Source organism: Sceloporus undulatus, chromosome 1 (assembly GCF_019175285.1).
Source record: "Sceloporus undulatus isolate JIND9_A2432 ecotype Alabama chromosome 1, SceUnd_v1.1, whole genome shotgun sequence".
Classification (NCBI taxonomy): domain Eukaryota; kingdom Metazoa; phylum Chordata; class Lepidosauria; order Squamata; family Phrynosomatidae; genus Sceloporus; species Sceloporus undulatus.
Window position 1 is genome coordinate 12,665,489 of NC_056522.1, and position 21,912 is coordinate 12,687,400.

Genomic DNA, 21,912 nt, shown 5'->3' on the forward strand with positions numbered 1-21,912 from the left:
GATTTGCGGCGTACGTGCGCATCTCCGTCTGTAAGCTGCTGCACCGATACGTCAGAATTGCTAAGCCGCAAATATAAGTTGCCCGTTTAAAAGCTCCATGTCAGCTGCGTCGCATAATGGCTCGGGGTCCGGGACATGCGTGGTTTGCAGTCAGGCTTTAATTGCAACGTCCGCTGCCATGCAGCTGTGGAAGCTGCGGCACAGCTGCGACGCATTTTAAGTCTCGTAACCCTAACCCTAGAGCCACTTGTGCGCATGCGTTGCTAGAATCGCGGGAAGTTGTAAGTTTTGCCGGCGGATGTTTTGGTTGTAGAAAGTGATAAGGGAAAGTTTGGAATTTAAAGTGACCCCCTACACACATTCCTGCGCCCTTTTCACCTGGGAATGGGCACAGTTTGGCTGCTCCTGGCACAGCTGTGTGGCGGCTCCCCTTTGCCACCAGGCAGGATGGCTCAGCCTTCCACCAGCACCCCGAAAAAAGGCAGGGGGACGTCTTGGTCTCATACTGAGACGGCTGACCTGATAGCTATATGGTCCCAGCCAAATATTCTGCAGAAACTGGAGCAGTCCTACCTGAATGCTGACACATATCGAGAAGTGGAAGAAGCCATGAGAGCCAAAGGCCACAACAGAACTTTGGAGGAGTGTCGCCGAAAATGCAAGTCGCTGAAATCTCAATACAAACAATACAGAGATGCCCAGGCCAGAGGTACTACGAAGGGCGCCCCCCCCCGCCCTTTTACAAGGAGCTGCATGCTTTCATTAAAATGGATGGAAGCATCAGACCCAACAGAGTAGCCACCACAAGTCTTGAGATGCAGGGACATTCCAGCATCGGCGGAGACGTGCCACTCTGGCCAGGGCCATGGCACCGCCAACAGTAGCCTGATCAAGCGCTATGGCAGCCACTGCCGTTCGCTGTTCTGTGCCATCATCATCATCACTGCTGCTGTCATCCAAGTCTACAGCTGTCATGGTGGTGGATTATGGGACCTCCACTGCAGCGGCAATGGAGGCGGAGGGGGCAGAGGGGGCAGAAGAGGCGGGGAAGACAGCGGTGGCAGCAGCGACAGCCGTGGCTGTGGATTGCAGCTTCAGGAAAACCACAGGGAACAAAGGAGAGGAGGCATCCATGATGCTGGTGACATTGGCAACTGTGCAAGCGGACAAGGATGCCAACACCAGCTGATCACCAGCTGGCAGGAGACCACCTTTGTTCTTGGCCAGGGCGGGGGAAAAAGTTTAACGGGGCTTGGGCACTTTAAATGTGCCCATAGGCTTACTGCCGCCGCTGCTGAGTGCCGCAGCTGCGCAGCTGCGCATCCACCAGCCGGCAAAAGAAAAAAAAGCCGCGGTTTGGGCCACCCGTGTGGAAGGTGCCTCTCTCTTTGCGGCGTCCTCCGAGGCGGCGGTATAGAAGCTACGGGTCCGAAACGGACCCAAGTGAGGCGTCTTCATTGCCCCCCGTGTGAAAGCCCCAACACCTGAAGCACGCCCCCGGGGCGGGCGGGCCGTCTGGAGGCTCCGTATTCAGCAGAATACACCTCCAAGACGTCCTCCCCTGCCCATCTGTAACCCGCCCATGCTTGCTAAAATGTGAGACAGTGGGAAAAGAGGAAGGCCACATTACAGGTGGATAGACTCAACCAAGGAAGGCATGGTCTTGAGTCTGCAGGATCTGAGCTGGACTACTCATGATGGCAACCCTTGGAGGTTTCTCATTCATCGGATCACCATAAGGTGAAGCCAATTTGTTGGCAATTAACACAAAGAAATTTAAACAAACAAAAGCTGAAATTTGGTTTGTTGGTTGCCACTAGAGGAGATCCACTGAATCAAATGTTGAGTTTTGAGCCAAGATGTAAGTTAATCCAATTGATTCAATGACTGCATTGTAGTCATACAAACAGTTCTATTTTGGCTGAAAATCACCCAAAGGGAAGTTTTAAGAAAAACATAACAGGATCCTGTTCCAGAGAAATGTGGGAAGCAAAATAAGTTTTCTAACACTATTGAGGTTTCTCAAGGGATGATTCACCTCTACATTGTCCACCAAGGCTCATCTCAAAGTGAAATGTCAAAATGAATGTGGACTTTCTTGCATCTTGCTGAACTGAAGAACCTGGAACTAGGGCGAAGCACATCTGGATCACAAGTGAAATGTCCCACTCTTCTTTACTTCATGAAAATTATCTACACCACTGTGAAAAATACATTGCTCTTTTGTTTTGTTTTAAAAGTCTGCCAATGCAAGACCAAACCTACAAGCTATCTCATGTTGGCTCATGCTCTACAAAGCCAGGAAAATGGATGCTAAGGCTGAGGTCTTAAGAGACCCAACATAGTTTCTGCTATCATTGACTCAAATTATTATCTTGCTACAAGCCCATCTCCCAAGGCTAGATTTCAATTCTGTCTTCAATATTTGTACTATTACATGATTGAGAAGCAGGCTTATATGTAACTAAAGTCATTTTCAATACACAGCCAAGAGAAGTACCTAGCCCTATCCCCTCTGTTGTTTCCTCAGGGCACTGAAGTTATTGACTCTGGAGGTCCCAGTTTGGGGTCATCTGACTCAAGGAATCCAAGTCTAACAACTTTACTTTCTGGTTCTCTCCTGGCCAAGATTTAAGAGCCTGGACTGGAGTTCCAGAACCTCTGGTTCTGTTGGTCTGACTGATGTCATTGGACTCTCTTTTTCTGAATGAATTCAAAATCCAGGTTGCTACAACACAACAAAGAAAGAAGGGCCAAAGCAAAACCTAGGGCATAAACACAATTGTTAGACCCAACTAAAATACACGTGTCTAATCAATCAATGACATAAGAGCTGATCTACCAAAAATCAAGGTTGCTACAACACAACAAAAAAATAAGAGCCAAAGCAAAATCTAGGGCATAAACCCAATTGTTAGACCCAACTAGAATATATATATCCAATCAGTCAATGACATAAGAGTAGACCTACCAAATCCCTTTTAATTTTATCCCAGTTGGATTTAGGCCAAAAGGATTTTATTAATATGATATAAATTCAGACTCTAAGGGGAAGGAATTCCATAATCCGGGTACCACAGCAGAGAAGGCTCTCTCCCATCCCCTCCACCTGTCTATTTTCCCCACTGGAAGGAAACAGAAGAGGGAAATCCAGCAGACCTTTGGGTGTTTAAGTATGGCTATCATGTCACCTCTTGGTCTTCTCCATACTAAACATAGCCAACTCCTTAAGTTGTTCCTCATAAGGCTTGGTTTCCAGAAATTTGACCATCTTGATTGCATTCCTTTCCACATATCTCACCTTGTCAATATTCTTCTTGGTGCCCAGAACTGGACACAGGACTCCAGGTAAGGTCTGATCAAAGTGGAATAAAGTGGCTCTGTAACTTCTCTCAGTCTAGACACTATACTCCTGTTGATGCAGTCTACAATTGCACTGGCTTTTTTTGGCAGCTGTATCATGCTATTAACTCATATTTAATATGTGGTCTAGTAAAATCCCTATTGAAGGTGTTGGAGAGGAACCACAAAATTTATTGTGGGCTTGCATTTCCCACAGAGGTTTGTCAGCGTTGCGTTTTATGTGCCCAAATCAACAATAATTTGCAGATGAGTTGTTTTTGTTTTGTTTTTTCAGAGTATGGGCGGTCCTGCCATATGGTAGCTGACTTTTTGTGTATCTTTCTTTTAAAAATCAAACATTAAGAGCTGATCACATGCTCACAGCTGGAGACTGTGTTGGTCTTTATTCTGGTAGCTATAAGGCTCTATCGCTGAGCTCACTCCTGCCCCAGCGGGAGGGCAAAACAGTGACACGGATAAGAACAATCACATCAGGTGCACAACAGGGATTTCTTTTACTGGCATTGTTCTGCTTCCAAATGTGGCTCTTCAAATTTTTAAAGAAAGAAATGGAGGGGCAGAACAGATACCAAAACAGTGGGATCATTTTGTAAAAACACACACATTTAAACATATACATACACAATATCTATTTTTTAAGAACAACAAAAAATATCGATGTCTCATTAACTAAGTAAAACCTACATAGTGCAGCATTTTAAGGAATAGCTAGCCAAAGGAAAAAGCTTATATGTGTGCTGCTAACACCAGAATAGTATGAATGATGTCACTAAATATGGAGGCTCCATTTAACTGGTATTGATTCATTCATTGGATCCTGCCTTTCCTCCACTAAGCATGTTCTCCTTTATTGTCAATTCTATAGAGATATTCGTCACCAACTGATTAGCCCACTACTGAGTAAATTCCCAGGTAAAACTGACTCCTTCTATTTACGCCTCCTATTGGATAACAATGATTCTACAGTATCCCATAAGGTGGCTAAATTTTGTTACATTGTTTGTAAACTGCACCCTCAACTGACAAATGGTCATTTTATTATTGTGTAGAAAGATCTGTTTGGATATTGTATATGTATAGTCTACTATCAGTTTATATTTTAACCTGTTACTGTTATACTGATACGCTGTTTATGTGGTTTTGTTTTTATACTGGTCAAAGACCGAATAAATTTTATTACTACTACTACTACTACTAAATTATGTGTTTGATTATGGGCAAATATTCCTAAATACACCTACTTTTATATATTTACAAAGAACACTAAGCCTTTTGCTTTCTCCCCTGCTAGACCCTGCATTGGTGTGTGGGCATGGAACTGGTTGTCGTTCAACTTCTGCCTTGCCAATTGACTACTCTGCTTGAGAAATCTATTGCACTTTCTCATATTTCTGAACACAAAACATACATTTACTTGTGATTCCTTGGATGGGGCAGTATAACTTTATATACTGTAGATATATAAAGTCCTGTTAGGTTTTCTTTTCAACTTCATATACTTTACTGGAAGACTCCTTGAGTCTTGTTTGGAGGGGGAAGTGGTTGATAAATATGATAAATAATGATGGCTGGGGTTAGCTGAATCGGGTTACATATATTCTTTTTTGTTTTTTTCTATTTGGAGTGGGTATGTTAAGAAAAATTAAAAATATATTTTAATTGTATTGAAATCTTGAGATACAGAGAACAGAAATAAATAAATAAATAAATATGCAACATACTTCCAAAACCCTTCATAGGAAACCTGAAACTCTTATCTTTGATAAAATGTTGTTTTTCAGATCTTTCAGTTCCAGTGAACAGCTGAGATGTCTTGCAACTGCATGAAATTCCACTAATTCTGCTTAATGTATTAAAAAGATAAACTCTGAATGCAGCAGAAAAACTACTTTTAAAAGAGAGAGAGAGAGAAATCACACATTGCACAATAGCATTTAACTGGAGACATGAATACTTTTTTCCCATAAATGTAACGTCTTATAATTAAGCTCCAAAGGATGGTGTGCTATTAATTTAACTGAGAAGTGGATGTGAATGGTCAGAGTGCAAATATGAATTGTCAGATGCAGTTCTTTAAGAATGAAACTCAGGGATTTTTTTTAAAAAAAATCCATTAAACAAAGGTTTAAGGATTAATTATTTAAGGATCCATTAAAAAAACATTAGACAATGTCACTTACAAAAGAAACACTCTACAAGCCAGACAATCATACTGTTAGATATTTTCTTTAGCCACACTGAAGTCATAACCAGGAGACGAGGGAAGATAGACCTTTGTGTAGTTTGATGTTGTATTACTTGATAAGGAACATTTTATTGTAGGTGTCCATTAACTGATACATAGACAATAACTGTACTGTCTAGCCTTTCTGGAAATTTCAGATGATTTTCACTGCAGTTAATGCTCTTTGAAGGAATCAGTTTGAAACATGAACTGTTGGGATAACTTCAAAAATATAAGGTGACCCCAGAACCAGGAGAAGGCAATTTTTGGACTATGACTCCCTGCATCCCCTACCCAACATGGCCACTTATGCAGTCTGGGGGATGTTGGGAAGTGAAATGCAAAAAAGTAACCTTTCCAAGCCTTGAATGAGCCTCCACAGAGGAGGAAAGATGGTTGATTGTAGATTGGTAAGAACATACTGTAGCTTCAGAATGTATTTGATAAATGGGATATTGGCAAAAAAAAAAAAAAAAAAAATTGAGGTCCTTGAGCATTGTCTTCTACCAAATTGGATCCAAAGCTGCCCAAAAGCATGATAATCAATATTTAGCAATGTGACTGGTTCCTGTTAACTGCTGTCAAGTCAACTTCAATTTATTGCAACACCAGGAATCAGAGTACCTTTAACTGAAAGAAAGAAGCTGGTAGCATGAGCTTTTACAGACTTGAGTTTACTTCCTCAAGTCTACAAAGGCTCATGCTACCAATTTGTTTCTTTCAGTTAATCTCAAAGGAGCTACAAGATCCCTTTGCATTCTGATTTTCCAGACTAACACAGCAATGTCTTTGAATTCTACCATTATGAATGAGAGAGCTCGAAGTCATCAACTGACCTGTTCAGATCTTGCAGGCTGAGGGCCATGGCTTCCTTGATAGTGTCTATCCATCTGGAATATGGTCTTCATCTTCCTACTGCCTTCAAGCTTACCAAGCATTCTTGGCCTTTTTAGTGAATCATGTCCTCTCTTGATATGGGCAAATTATGACAGTATTAGTTTAGTCATCTTTGTTTCTAGGGAATATTCAACCTTCATTTGCTGTAGGACCCATTAATTTAATTTTTTAGCAATCCACAATATTTGTAGAGCTCTTCTCCAGCACCACATTTTAAATGAACTGGATCTCTTTCTATCAACTTTATTCACTGTCCAGCTTCCACAGCCATACATAGAAACTGGAAATGCCATGGCATGGACAATCCTAACTTTAGTATTCAATGATATGTCTTTACAGTTGAGGTTGTTATCTAGGCCCCAATGCCACTGGGGCATTTGCCCCAGGTAGACCTGGGCTGATCCAGTAACTCCCATACCAAATCTTCCTGGTAAGAAGTTCCCACTACCTTTACCAAATCAGTGTAAATTACCTGCAGATGTTCACACTCACCAAAATTGCAGTTTAAGATGGAGCCTCCTTGTTGTCAATCAAATGATGTCAATGGTGACATGTCATGCAGCCATTCGTCAATGGCATGAGTGCTTCCCCCTCCTTTTTTAAAAAAAAAACATAGCGGCAAGGTTTGCATAGTCTGTCAAATTGTCAATTGTGTTTAATCAAGCTTCCTTTCCATGGAAATTCTCCTCCAACCTGACCCCAAAGAAGCCTTCCTTTCCATGAGGTTTCTCTTGTTTCGTGTCCTCCCCCCTGCTCTGACCCCACCTCCGCCCTTCCTTTTCCCACTGAGGTTGCTCCCTGCTAGCCCCTCTGCCCCCCCAAGAGAGCCTTTCTTTCCCTTGGATTTCTTTCCTCTCCCCCCCCCCAATCTGCCTCCAGAGCCTTTCTTTCTTTGGGGGTTCCCCCCCAATTTGTCCCACACAAGAAGCCTTTCTTTCCATGGGTTTTCCCCCCCCCCGATCTGCCTCCAAAGAACCTTCTTTCTATGGGGTCCCCCCAACTTTTGCCCCCCGAAGCCTTTCTTTTTCCATGGGGTTCTCTTCTCTCCCCCCCCCCCCCGAGCCCCCCCTATCTGCCCTCCAACGACGCCTTTCTTGCCTACTGGGGGGTCCCCCCCCCGTTTGCCCCCAAAGAGACCGCTTCTTTCCAATAGGGTTGCTGCCCCCCCCCCCGCCATCTGCCTCTCCCCAGCCGCCTTTCTTTTCCATGAGATTTCTTTCCTTTTCTTCTCCCCCAATACTGCTCCACGCAGCCTTTCTTGTCCCTGGGGGTTTTTCTCCCCCCCCCCCTCTGCCCCCAAAGACGCTTTTCCTTTCCCTATCTTCAGCCATTCGTTCAATGGCACAACGGGCTTTTCCCCCACCACTTTTTTAAAAACGCCCTAGCGGCAAGGATTGCATATTCTGTCAAATTGTCAATTGTGTTTAATCAAGCTTCCTTTTCATGAGGTTTCTCCCCTGATCTGCCCCCAAAGAAGCCTTTGCTTCTTTGCTTTTATTTTGGCTGCTGTGCCAAACGAAAGGGAAATGTATCACAAGCATATACATTCTATCAATATGTATCAACCTGTAGCACAAGCATTCACATAGTCTGTCAAAATAAATATTACAAAAAGAGAGAGAGAAAGCTGCTTGCAAAGCGACTGGTGCGAGAAGAGAGTTCCACCCACTGCCCTAAATCTCTCCCCTGAACTTGACCTGATCATGACCAGGGCCAAGTTCACATTTGCCGGCAGCAGGGAAGAAACGGGTTTTCCAAAAAGAAACGGGGGAAATCCACTTTCGGAAAATCTGCTCTAAGAGGGATTTGCCCTGGATCAGGTGTGGAAAACCCTGATCCAGGTGTGTAAAAAACGGCGCCGGTGGAAACTTCCCACTTTTAATCCGGGTTACAATTCAGTGCAAAAGGTAGTCTGAATGGCCTCCTAGTTCCTTTATAGCTGTCTTTCCTAGAAGCCTGCCCTTGATTGCTTGACTGTAATCTCCATTCTGATTAATGACTGAACCATTATGGAAAATGTGAAAACACTAACAAAACAATTATCTTTACAGAAACCCAAACGTTGAAGGAAGGTGGGTGAGGATCACAATTGAAGCTGACTGACTGGACCTTCCCTCAAAGAATCATCATCTATAATAATATCTTTAAGATAAGGAGGTATGCATTTCTTTCAATACTAAATATAGCAGTGCCTATGGAATTTGGCCAGTCTAAAGCAGTGAGAAGAAAATTAATTCCTTATCCATTCAGTTAAAATCACTTAAAATTCAGAATGAGTGGATCTATCAATCTCAGAGTCAACAAAGTCCTAACTTTTCTTTCTGGGTTCCACACAAGTAAAGACTATGGGTGCATCTGCACATCAGAAATGCAGTTTGTCACCACTGTAACTGCTATGGCAACATTCTACAGAATCCAGGGATTTGAAGTTTTGTGAAGCAGCAAAACTCTTTGGCAGAGAAGGCTAAAGATGTTGTAAAACTGCAAATCCTAGGCTTCCAAGTGCTGCCAAACTGTGATATTTTTACAATATAGAGACACCCTGTGTTACTAATCCACAGAACACAGTACCCTTTCACAGAAAATCATATGTATGCCTGCAGATGTACACTGCTAAACCTAAAAAAGGTGGGATACAGACCGCCCCTTTGGGGCAGCCTGCACCCGCCCCTTTCCCCAATGGATCAGGGCCTCAGCGGCCACAGCACCAACCCCAGAGGCCCCGATCCGCCACTTTTCCAGGCCTCGGGGAAGCAGCAAAACACTGCTTCCCCGCGGCCTGGAAAGGGGTGTCCTTGGGGCTTCATGCCCCAAGATCACCCCGACAGCAGTGGGGAAAGGGAGAAAGGGGTCGCTCGGCGCGGCTGAAGTTGTTTAAAGGCTGCACCAGTGATACGCACGGCAGAAGGAACTCCGAAACAGAGCTCCTTTTGGCGCCACTGAAAGGGCGCCACAAGCACCCTTCAGCGGCATCAAGACGTAACGGCCACGCCACGCCATTTGGATACAACGCGGCCATTAAGTCAAAATGGCAGCACCTGTGTGTACAGGGTGCCACCATTTTGACGCCCCCGTCACGTGCTAGGGGTGAGGCCGGTATGGATGCTGCATCCTTGGCCAACCCCTAGCATGTGACAGGGGCAGCGCAAAGGCCCGTTTGAATCGGGTCAAAGATACATTTACTGGGACAACCAAAATGCACAATTACATCTTGCAAGCATAGGAGCCTGTGGCTTCACAAAGTAAAGAGGCTGGAATCCAAGGAAACATCTTCTTTGAATTGCAAATGGACATTAAATTTCCTTGACTTTGAAAATCTCCCAGTGACCACATAGCCAAAGCAGGAGATGCCAGCTTGCAGATAGTCCTCCCTACCATCTGAACTGAGACCAACAACAGAAAATGCAGGCCAATGACTAACATCTTCAATTTCTTTCTCCTGTTTGCCTGATGAAGAAGCCAGCATGACATCAAAAGCTTGCAACATGTAATTGTGTATTTTGGTTGTTCCAATAAAGGTATCATTGTTTGGATGTTATTGGATTTGCTATATGGCCAACATGGCTGCCCCTAGATTTTTATTTATTTATTTATTGTTGGGTACTTCTAAACCTATTTATTTATTTATTTAAACATTTATATCCCACCCCAATATCCAAGGCAGTCAGGGCAAGGTACAAAAAAGCAACTGAAACAGCTTAAATCCATTTTAAACTGTAAGTGTAGTTGAAAGAAATCTTCACATGTTCACAGTTTTAAATCCTTTAAATTGTTTTAATTGGCTTTCAGCTCATTTGTTTCTACTTGCTAAATTGTTTGTTGTGTTTTTAATCTCTTTTTAAAAAAACTATTATAAATTAGTCAGATTGGTTCCATTGTATGGCACCCTTAGTTGGAGTGATGCACAATTGTAGTTGTGTGAAAGTCAATCACGCTTCGTTACTGCTATTCCACAAGCAACTAGGGATACTCAGAATGCACTGCAGTGGTTGCTATCTGTTCTCATTGCCAGGATCAGTTTTGCAATGGATTTCAGTCTTTTCTCGAGCTATGGATTAAAACACTGTGCTGAAGTAATAATTTTTTTGCAGTCCTTTTTCTGTGCGGCCAGGAACAGGATTTGCGAATACGCACATGCACAAAATGATCACCTGTGACATACTAACAATTCATTTATGGGTGTGTGTGACATGCCATTGCAATATTATTTTAATTGAGTGATTGTGTGACTGTATGAAACCGTCAAGACACTATAGCGCTGTTTTTGCTTTTATTTTCATTGCCGTGATTATTGTTGAATTGGCCATCGTGCAATAAACTCCCTACCCTCTCTTCTCTATACTATTAATCTCTTTCTTCTCTTTCCTTTCCCTCTGCTTTCAAACATCCATTAGTTTCTCTGAGTTTAAAAAAGGCTTCTCTTGACCCATTTTCTCTCTTGAACTATCATCTTATTTCACTTTTTCCTCTTTTTTTTTTTTTTGGAAGGTTTTTGAACGGGTTATTTATTCTCACTGTCTAACGTTTCTCACTGTCAACTCTATCTTGGATCCTTTTCAGTTCAGCTTCTGACCTCTGCATTCGACTGAAATGACTTATGAAGATCACCAATGATCTTCTGCTGGCCAAGTCTAAAAGTCTCTATTCCATCCTGGCTCTTCTTGGTCTCTCCGCTGTGTTCAACACCGTCAATCACAGTCTCCTTCTGAATCGACTCCAAGACCTGAGATTCCTGGATTCAGTCCTACATTGGTTTAAATCATATCTCTCAGACAGATCATTTGTGGTGGTTATTGGAAGCCATGTTTCTACCTCCGCTTCATTACCTGTTGAAGTCCCACAGAGTTCTGTCTTAGATCCTCTGTTGTTTTTCCTTTATACCTTGTCCTTAGGCAATCTTATTAGATCCTACAGCCTACAATATTACCTATATACCAATGACATTCAAGTATATTTCTTGACTCCTGAACTCTATCCGGATGTTAAGAAGCAAATTTCATCATGTCTTATGGCTGTTTCTACATGGATGTGTCACCAGCATTTGACTTTTCACATGGCCAAAACCGAGCTACTGGTCTTTCCACCCAAGCCAACCCTACAATACTCATTCTCAATTACAGTAGATGGCATTTGTATCCCACTGATGAAGGAGGCAGATAGTCTCGGCTTTATGTTTCATTCTTCTCTGTCATTAGTTCTACAGATCCAGGCTACAGTCAAGTTGTGTAGATTCTTCCTTTGGGACACTGCCAAAATTAGATCCTTTCTTTCAGCTTCGACTGCTAAGATACTTGTTCATGCATTGGTTGTGTTTCTCTTAGACTGTTGTAATCTTAGATTGTACGCCATGGGCAGGTTTACTTTATTTTATTGTTTGTATGTACAGCACTGTGTAAATCTACAGCGCAATATAAATAAAGCATTAATAATAATAATCTATTGTTAGTGGGGCTTCTCCTTTCCCATCTCCACCCCCTAACATCCGTGCAACATTCAGCTGCCAGAATTATCCTTTCAGTCCATTGTTTTGATAATATTATCCTTCTGCTGCAATTCCTTCACTGGCTCCCTGTTTCTTTTAGAATCTGCTATAAACTTCTTTAATTAACTTTTAAAGCTCTTCATGGATTGCCTCCTCCCTGCTTGTCAACATTTGTCTCTCCCTACCACCCTCCTCATGCACTGAGATCTTGTAACACCGGTCTCTTGACCCAGCTGAGGATCTCCTCCTCCCCTGCTCGAATCCACCCCTTCTCCCTTGCTGCTCCCCACGCCTGGAATCTCCTTCCCCACAGCAACAGCCCACCACCTCCTTGGCCATGTTTAAAGGGGAGTTGGAGATAGTTTGTTGTGGGTTTTGGGGGCTATATGGCCATGTTCTAGAAGAGTTTCTTCCTGACGTTTCACCAGCATCTGTGGCTGGCATCTTCAGAGACTCAGAGTCTCTGAAGATGCCAGCCACAGAAGCTGGCAAAACATCAGGAAGAAACTCTTCTAGAACATGGCCATATAGCCCAAAAACCGCACAAAAAACTATGGATGCAAGCCATAAAAGCCTTCCACTTCACAATGGAGTTGAAGATGGTTTTATTCATGGAAGAGTTCCAGATCACCATCTGATTTGACAGTTGTTAACATCTTCTTTGTGTTTGTACGCTTTCTGATTGTCATTATTTTGCTATGTGATGCTTTAGTTTTATAACTTTGTATGGTTTGTAGGTTGTATGCCATTTGGCAGGTTTTACTTCTATTTTAACTCCTGTTTGTAAAGTGCTGTGTACAATTTTACAGCGCTATATAAATAGATGATGATGATGATGATGATGATGCAAGACACCTAAAAACCAATTAAATGTTTTAAGGCAATTTAAAACTATTTGTACATACAGATTTGAATGAAATCAAATTCTTCAGTAAATTTTTAAAGTAAAAATCCAGATTTTAACCTGGCACTAGAATGACACCCGAATTTGTACTAGTGAGGGCTCTATGCATTTGTGTGCATCACAGGCTTGTAAGTATGTTTCTTTGTGCTTTTATTTGTTTATTTTTTCAAATATATTCCTGTAATCAATAGTATTTTTCTTTCTTTTTTAAAAATCAAACCTCCCACAAGTTTTCTATTTATGGTTGTGAAAACTGGACAGTGAAGAAAGCTGACAGGAAGAAAATCAAGTCATTTGAAATGTGGTGTTGGAGAAGAGTCTGATGCAGACTGTGGATTGCTAGAAAGACAAAGTAATGGGTCTTAGAACAAATCAAGCCTGAACTCTCACTCAAAGTCAAGATGACTAAACTGAATCTGTCATACTTCGGGCATATCATGAGATGGTGTGACTCATTGGAAAAGATGATAATGCTCAATAAAGTGGAAAGCAGTAGGAAAAGAGGAAGACCACTCTGCAAGGGAATTGATTCAATCAAGAAAGCCATGGGCCTGAGTTTGCAAGACCTGAGCAGGGCAACTCATAGCTTGGGGCTCTTGGAATTCTTCCATCTCCAGGATCCAAGTCCAAGTCAACTGGGGTCTAACTGCATTGCAGAAATAATGCCATTTCACACCACTTTAAGAGTGTGGCTCCATCCTATGGAATCCTAAAATCTGTAGTTTGTTGTGGCACCAGATCTCTATGACAGAGAAGGATAAATATCTCACAAAACTACAAATCCCAGAATTTTATAGCAGTAAGCCATGGCAATTAAAGCAGTGACAAGCTGCATTATTTCTGCAGGCCTTGATGGCAAATTGCAACTGTGCAGATTTCTGGTGACAAACTGTACATCTCCAGATGGATGCAGCAGAGGCTAAACTAAAAGAATGGAGTGAAAGCCTTATCTATTTGTACTTCAGAGCTTACTAGTCCTCAAGAACATCCCAAAGCAAATTAAGAGAAACAGCAATTAATGATTGCATGGAAAAGTCTTGAATTTAGACTCTCTCTTTGTAATTACTTTGTCCTTCCAATTATTTTCTGTAGCATTTTCCCCAAAAAAGATATACTTGGAATAGTGAAAAAATAATTAGGGGACAAGTGAACTGAGAGGGAGGTAGAAATCCCAATAGTGAGCACTACATTCAAGGATAATTGCGCAGCACATGTGACTCTCAATTTTGCATCACGCAACTCTCCCAATTGCTACCAGCTCTTTTGTTCTTCTCCCCCCACCAGCCCATTTCAAATTTTAAAAAAGAATTTCTTTTCTCGTCTTGGAAGTAGTTTTTATTTTGTCAAGCAAAAAAAAAAACTTTCCCCCCTCCACCTCGCTCCTTCATGACAAGGGAACAGATGGCAATTTAAGGGGAGAATTTATGAGAGGCACAATCTTAATGTTGCATAAAGAAAAGAGAGAGCCTCGCATCAAAACCACTGACAAATGCACTCGCTAATATTAATGCACTTCCCATTCATCCAATATGCTTCCTAATTGCTTTTCTGTACATAATAATGTGGCACCTGCTGCTCAGCATTGCGGGCGCATCAGGATCCCTCCAAAGTCAAACAGCTCCCGCAACTGGTCCTCTCCCAGTGATAAATGTAGAGCACTGTATCACACACAGTTCCTGTCAGTCCCATAATTAAAATTTTATACTTACAGAAAAAGATAGTAAACAATTGGTCCTTAAATGGATTCACAAGAGGAACTCTTGTTATAGCCAACTTTGTAATTAGCATGCATCGTGGCTTGCTAATATATCCATGACAAGAAACTAGAAAGAATTGCAAAGGGGGGTAGGAAGAGAAAGTTAAGACTGGTCTTTCTCGCTCTCGCTCTCTCGCTCTCTCTTTCTCCCTTTCTTGTTGATATTTTGCTTTGTACAAACCGGAAGTGAAAACCATTCACTCAGTGCTCTTCCATTGGGAAAAGGGGAGGGAAGGTAAATGCATAATAATTCGTTCACACTTGATCAGTGGTTGTTCTTTCCCACATGCGGCCAGGCATTCCTGGATAGCGCATAACTATTTGCCTTTAATGTACATGCAGCACTTGATCTCCTAAGACTGCATAAACAGCCACAGTGCATTCCCCATTGCACTACAGGTTGAATTATTATTATTATTATTATTATTATTATTATTATCATCATCATCATCATCATCATCATCATCATCATCATCATTGCCACCTTGAATTCCATTTTGTGAGAAAAGCAGGATATAAATCTCATGAATAAATAAATAAATAATAAACTATTATTTATTTATGGGGTTTATGTCATGTTGTTGTTTCTAGCCCACCTTTTCCCCAAATTGAAACTTGAAGTGGCGTGCAACAATTTAAAAAAACAGTTACAAATCTGCAAAATACAAAAGTTGAAGCACAATTAAACAGTCAGGAAAAAAATAAAACCTGGTTAAAATGTCATTAAAACACACATGCCAGCACAACAATTAGCACTATCCCGCAAGTTGTGTAAGATGGGCTTTGTATCATCACTCATCAAGTGCCTGTCAGAACAGAAAAGTCTTTGCTAGTTTTAACTCTGTAAATGCACTCCTGAGAACTGCTGAAACATGGGCTTCTAAGGTCAGGGCTGAATCCAGGAGTGCCACCAAATTGTGAACCTGTGTTTTCAGGGGGAGCACAAACCCATCAAGCACAGGCTGAATCCTTAATCCCTGCTCTGCCTTTCGAATGATCGGAAGTACCTCTGTCTTGTCTGGACTAAATTTCAGTGTATTTGCCCTTATCCAGCCCATTGTTGGTTACAAGAACCAACATATGACCAAAACACCTTCCTTGGTTTGTACTAGGAAAGTAATAGAGCTGAATGTCATTCTCATACCCATGTTGGTATTCAGCAGAAGGGTACTGTAGTGTAACCACCATGTAATCATAAGTGCGTAGCATGATGTATGACCTTGACCAGGGACGACAAAAATCACGGCTGACACCCTGTTCAGCACTTTAAAATGTATAAACTAGACATACATATTTGTAGCTGTATGTAGACAGATCTAGCACCATAGAGAAAGAAGTCGGCAGCATGAGCATTCATAGATGTAAGTCTATTTCCTCAGATGCAATTGGTGGAGTGGAAAGCCAGGAACAGACCTATATATGCCACTGGTATGTAAGAATATCAATTCAAAATCAAAATCCTTTGTAAATGGAAATGAAGTGGCAAGTCCAGATTAGCCTTCCATTTTGTGAGAAAAGCAGGAAAAATGCCTGTAGGAGAAGAGAATAGATGAGTGTAGGACACCCCCAATGAAGAATGGTTCAGATAGTGCTGAAATGTTTGTAGTGTGCCAAGAAGCCATCATTTTTTTTCAATCTATTGCTGATGGACTGTGGTCTGTGGATAAACTCCAATTCTGCTGTTTCTCTTTCTAATTTTTCTTTGTAGTTCTTTTGTTCAAGGACCACTACTCTGAGGTCTGAGATGGAATAGCCAGGGAGATTAAAATGTTCTACCACTGGTATTCTTATTCCTAATGTCTGGTTTATGTTCTTTTATCCTCTAGCACAGGGACTGGCCTGTCAACTGGCCTGTCCATTCACATCTGAGAACTAAACATTGCTGCATTAATTTACTTCTCCAGTTTTGCTGACATGGTGTATCTTTACTACTTCCATTAATTCCCCCCCCCCACCTTTTCTTTTCTTTTCTTTTTTTGTAGAAAACATCCTGTATTCTTTCCCCCAATAGAAGTGGAACTGTAATGAATCTAACTAAGATAGAAGTGTGCTCAATACAGCATCCAACTCCAGCAACCCAAAGATGAATGAAAAAGCAATGTTTTCCCTCCATTTACCTTATGAAATGAAGCTGCTAATTCAGCTGTGAACATTTTAAGCAAGTCTTTTAAAAAGGAATATAGGTAAATGAAATGCTTGTTCACCTCTTTTAACATCTCTGCATGCGAATTCAGCAGCAACAAATGGTGGCTACAGCATTAGAAATCCCTGACATGTTCAGACCACAAAACTGGCCATGAAAGCCATTCTTGCAGACCTACCAGTTGGCACAGTCAGATTGGTGCAAACAAGACCCAGAGCCCTTTCAGTGGTGGCATTGTATTTAGGGAACTCCCACCTTGAAGAGATATGTTTAGATCTCTCTTCTTCAATATAAGATGGTGGCTTCCATGTTCACCTGCAAGGCACTAAACCTATTTAAGGATAAAGGATCTCTTGGATGGCTCATCTAAAATTCATACTAAAATCCAGAGTAGATTCACCACCCCAACTGCCAACAACTGCCACTGGTCTTTGTTACCCTGAAAATAGTTGTCTTTCAATCTGCTTTTAATGTTGATTTAACTGCTCTTGTTCTGAAGTCAGTTGGCTAGACTGCTGTTTTGGTGTTTCATAGATTTCATTTTTCTGCTATTTGTATTAATCATTATGGTTATGTATTATTTTAGAATAAATTCAATGTGTTAGTCATGACCTTAAAAGCCCTGTTGGATGAACTGTTTTCTCCCATGTGAATCTGTCCAGGTTTGGAGATCTTCAGGGGAGGCCCTTATCTCACCACACTCATGGGTATATCTGGTAAAAACACAGTAAAGGGTCTTTTTGTTAGCTACTGTTAGGAAGTCCATTACTAGGTCCCTTGCTGTCCCATTTTGGTGCCTCACTAGCAAGCATAGTGTAGCAAAGTAGACAAGTCAGTCCAAGTCAAGCATAGTCAAGCAAGTAATCCAAATGACAGTCCAAAAAGGAGATCCAAAAGCATAGTCTGCAAACAAAGCAAGGTCTGGGGCTATCAGACACCATAAATCAGGAACATGAGCCAAGAAGTTTGCTTTAACCAGGAAATGTTGGTTGTGAGCAAGTTCCCTGAGGAAGGTGCCTGAATTTTTGGTTGGTTGTCAGCATGCAGTTGTTCCCTGATTAATGAGCGTCTGGCATTTAAACATACCAACCAATGCCAGGTATCTCTCTCTCTCCCCACTGGTCTGCCATCGTAGGTATTGTGAGCTACTATAATGAGGTTAAGGATGACAATAATATTTTTGTTTTAATAACTTATTTTTTTAAAAAAAACATATTACTTTTTATAATTACCTCATTGGGGGCGAGTGTAGTATAGTGGTTTGTGTATTGGTGTAGGAGTCCAGAAGCCCATGCTCAAATTCCTCCTTAGCCCTGGAAAGTCACTGGGAGAGCTTGAGCAAATCTCACCTATGGAGGAAGACAATAGCAAATCTCCTCTGAATAAATCTTATGCAAGAAACCTTACAATACAGTGACCATATGTCCGCATTGACTTGAAAGTATAGAAGGAGAAGCAGGAGCACAAGAAGGGAGGAGAAGGAGAAGAAAAATGTGATCACTTTAATCTTTACCATTTTGAGTAGTTTAGGGTAAAATGGTGCCTTAACGGGAGACAGACAAAGTATCATGGCAGACTGCTGTTTCAGTTATGAGACAGAGGGTTTGCTAGGGAAGAGGCTTGAGATTGTTCAGCTCTTCCGGCCAAAAGCCCAGTTGATCTCAACTGTTTCTCTATTTATGGCTTTTTAATACATTTATACTCTACCTTTCCATTAATCAAAGATAACTGAGGCAAACTTATAATGTAGGTAACATTTCATAACAAAATTAATTAAATTGCATAAGATTTTATGAGAAAACAAGACTGAAATCCAGCAGACCCATTTCATTTCCAACTGCATTGTCCACATCACTGTTCCAAGTGCAGATGAACTTGGATTAGGAGGCTCAGTTATAATCTCACAAAGGGTAGGAGTCACAAAGGGCTTAGAAACAGGATGCCAGGCCTTACAACAAGGCTGGAAAACCTAAGCCTTCATTTCCCAGAATCCCCCTGCCCTCATTGTCACTCACCATCTGGCTGCAGGACTATGGGATTTTCCTTTCAAAAAAGTAGCTTTTCCAACATCGTGGGAAGTGGTTTCTAGGCACATTCTCACCAGTTCCAACTAAGGATGCCAATTTTTGCTACTTTCATCCTTGCATCCAACAATAAAAGATTTCAAATGTTTTATACCTTCTCGGTAACATACCCTCCAATTGGGACAGTCTGAATTAATTCTTGGTCATCTCACTTTCTGAGCTGCTTTTAAAATGAGATATACACTCTGCAGCCCTCTGCCGGCTGGAGAGAAGGAGGAGAGTCGCAGGAGGAGAGCTGGTGAGGATATAATTGCCAAAAACTGTGAGAAACAAGGAAGGTTGTATTTCTTTGAGCTTTTAAAATGTCCCAGTTTCTCCCTTCTTTGTGCACTTTCCCCCTTTGTCCTCAGATTTATTCATTTGCTGCAAACTGAGTTCAAAATGGGAAATGAATTCAAACTGAGTTGAAAAGAATCATAATCAGTCTTCTTTTAAGGTGCAAGGAAAAATCTGATGGGGCAACAGGGAAGTAAAGAATTCACTACGGATCAGTTTGTTTGGACTACAGCTCTCACAGTTCCCTAGGCAGCATGACCAGTACATTTTCAGAGTTGAAGCTCAAAAATTTACTCTCCCAAACTCTGCCTGAAACCTCTTCCTTGTCTTCATCTCACAGACCTTGCAACTTGCTGACATAGTAGTTGAGAGATTCTGGGAGCTGTAGTCCATAAAAGGTAACTTTTCCATGCTCTGCCCTCTTACTTACCTTTATTATTGTTCTGGTAGCAGCAGCAACAGCAGAATGAAAGAAGATAGGCAGACAGTTCACTGTCTTTCTGAGTGTGTGCCATTGGTGCTATGCACTGGATGTATAGGGAGGTTCACTAGTGTTATTGAACGTAAAACAGAGGAAAACTTTACATCCCAATACTCCTTGCAGTTGGCATGGTGGAGAGGGCTAGAATTTGTTCCTCAAGCTCAGACTTTAAACCAAGCCAGGAAAGAATTGCTACTACTATAGTGAGCCCTTGGTCTCCTTTGGGGTTTGATTCCAAGACCCCCCATAGATACCAAAATCCATGGATACTCAAGTCCCATTAAATACTGTGGCATAGTAATATGGTGTCCCTTATATCAAATGACATAATCAAGGTTCGCTTTTTGGAATTCATACATTTTAAAAATATTTTCAAGCCATAGATTCTTGAATATGTGGATAAAAAAAATCATGGTTATGGATGGCTGACTGAATTAGTACTTCAGCTACTTCATCTATGTCTTCATCTCCTTTGTGATTACAGTGGGCCCCTGATATTTGCTGGTGTTTGGTTCCATGACTCCTTGTGGATTCCAAAATCTTTGGATGCTCAAGTCCCATTATATGCAATGAGTAGTAAAATTAATAATATATCAAATAGCAACATTAAGGTTTACTTTCTTAGAATTTTGTGTGTGTGTATATGTGTGTGTGTGTATTCAAGCCCTGGATACATCTGTATGGAGGGTCAACTGTATGGCCACCATCATCATTGCTGTTGTGGTAATTGTCTCATACAAACCTGAGTTGTATGAGTCTTTCAGGATTTTTACTGATAACTTTAGACATACAGTATATATTTCTGTAAAATAGCACATTACAATGAGGGGAGCAGTTGGGGTTGTGTGTGTTTCATGAATCCCCTCCATCTTTCTCTTCACACTTGGTACAGTGTAAATTTCTCTCTGTTTAATTTACCTCTCTTTAGCTTTGAAGAAAAAAAGGGAAGAGGAGGTGTAAAGGTTGCCCTGAGTTCAATTGATGATGACGATGATGATCCTGTTGTTATTGTTGTTGTTTATTTTAATGCAGCATGAATCCAACTCTGGAAGTTGCTTCTCAAGATGAATCGGGAACCATCTGAAAATTTATTATGATCTCTGTCATAATAATGGAAAGGGAGAGAATGCAACAACACCAGCCCAAACCAATCTCTGCATTCATCATGAGATGTAGAAATTCATGTTTCTCATACCTCAGTGCTGACAGGTGCTTTTTCAAGGGAATTCGAATACTAAAGGAATCATATTCCTTTGTAAATAACAGGAAGTGGTACCAGAAGTGGTTTTTGGTGCGAGGTTTTTTATTATTATTTTACCTTTGCACCATAAGATCACTCACAGCAGGAGATATTATATTATAATGTAGATTTAGGGGGGAAATGCTCCTCTGTGTCTTTTCGCCTCCTTCTTCTTAAAACCGTTCTGCATATTCTACGGAAGAAAAATAGTACCAGGCGACAATCCTATTAAGCTCCATTTTATATTAACCCAACTTACTCAACCTACATCATCTGAAACATAATTGCTAATATATTAGAGTTATTTCCACTGTATCTAATTAGCTTTTCATTGTTTTAACCTAAGCGCAATAGCACATCATGTTCCTCGGTTCTGCCTGATTCCAGATACAATGGGATGTACTTGGTGTGTACCATGATAAATGAAAACTTTCCCCTTGTTTTTTTTTTTTAAGCTGATTATAAAATGCTTTGGGGGTTTTGTTTTAATTTTTTTTTTTAATCTGTTGGAACCAGAAGCCAACCCCAATACCCAGGAATACAGCAACATTGGGCAAATGAAAGCATTGCCCCCCTGTGACATTTTCTTTCAGTCCCCAAATCTCCAGCACTGCAGTTAAGATTTCACATTATAGGCCAATACTCTGTATCAGCCACTCAGGTCCAAAACACACTGCAGAAATAATCCAATTTCAGACCACAGTTCAATGCTAGGGAATTCTGTGAATTGTAATTTTGTGAGACATTTAGCCTTCTCTGTCATCACAACAAACTACAGTTCCCAGAATCCCATAGCATTGAATCATGGCAGTTAAAGTGGAGTCACACTAGATTATTTCTGCAGTGTGCATGCAGTCTAAGTAGCTGATACAGAATACTTGGGGGGAGATAGGCAGGCAAGCTCCAACTGCCTGCCTGTATGAAGAAAAGCCCTCCCTTCAGCCACCATCTTGGGGGGAGAGAGGCAGGCAAGCTCCAACTGCCTGCCTGTATGAAGAAAAGCCCTCCCTTCAGCCACCATCTTGGGGGGAGAGAGGCAGGCAAGCTCCAACTGCCTGCCTG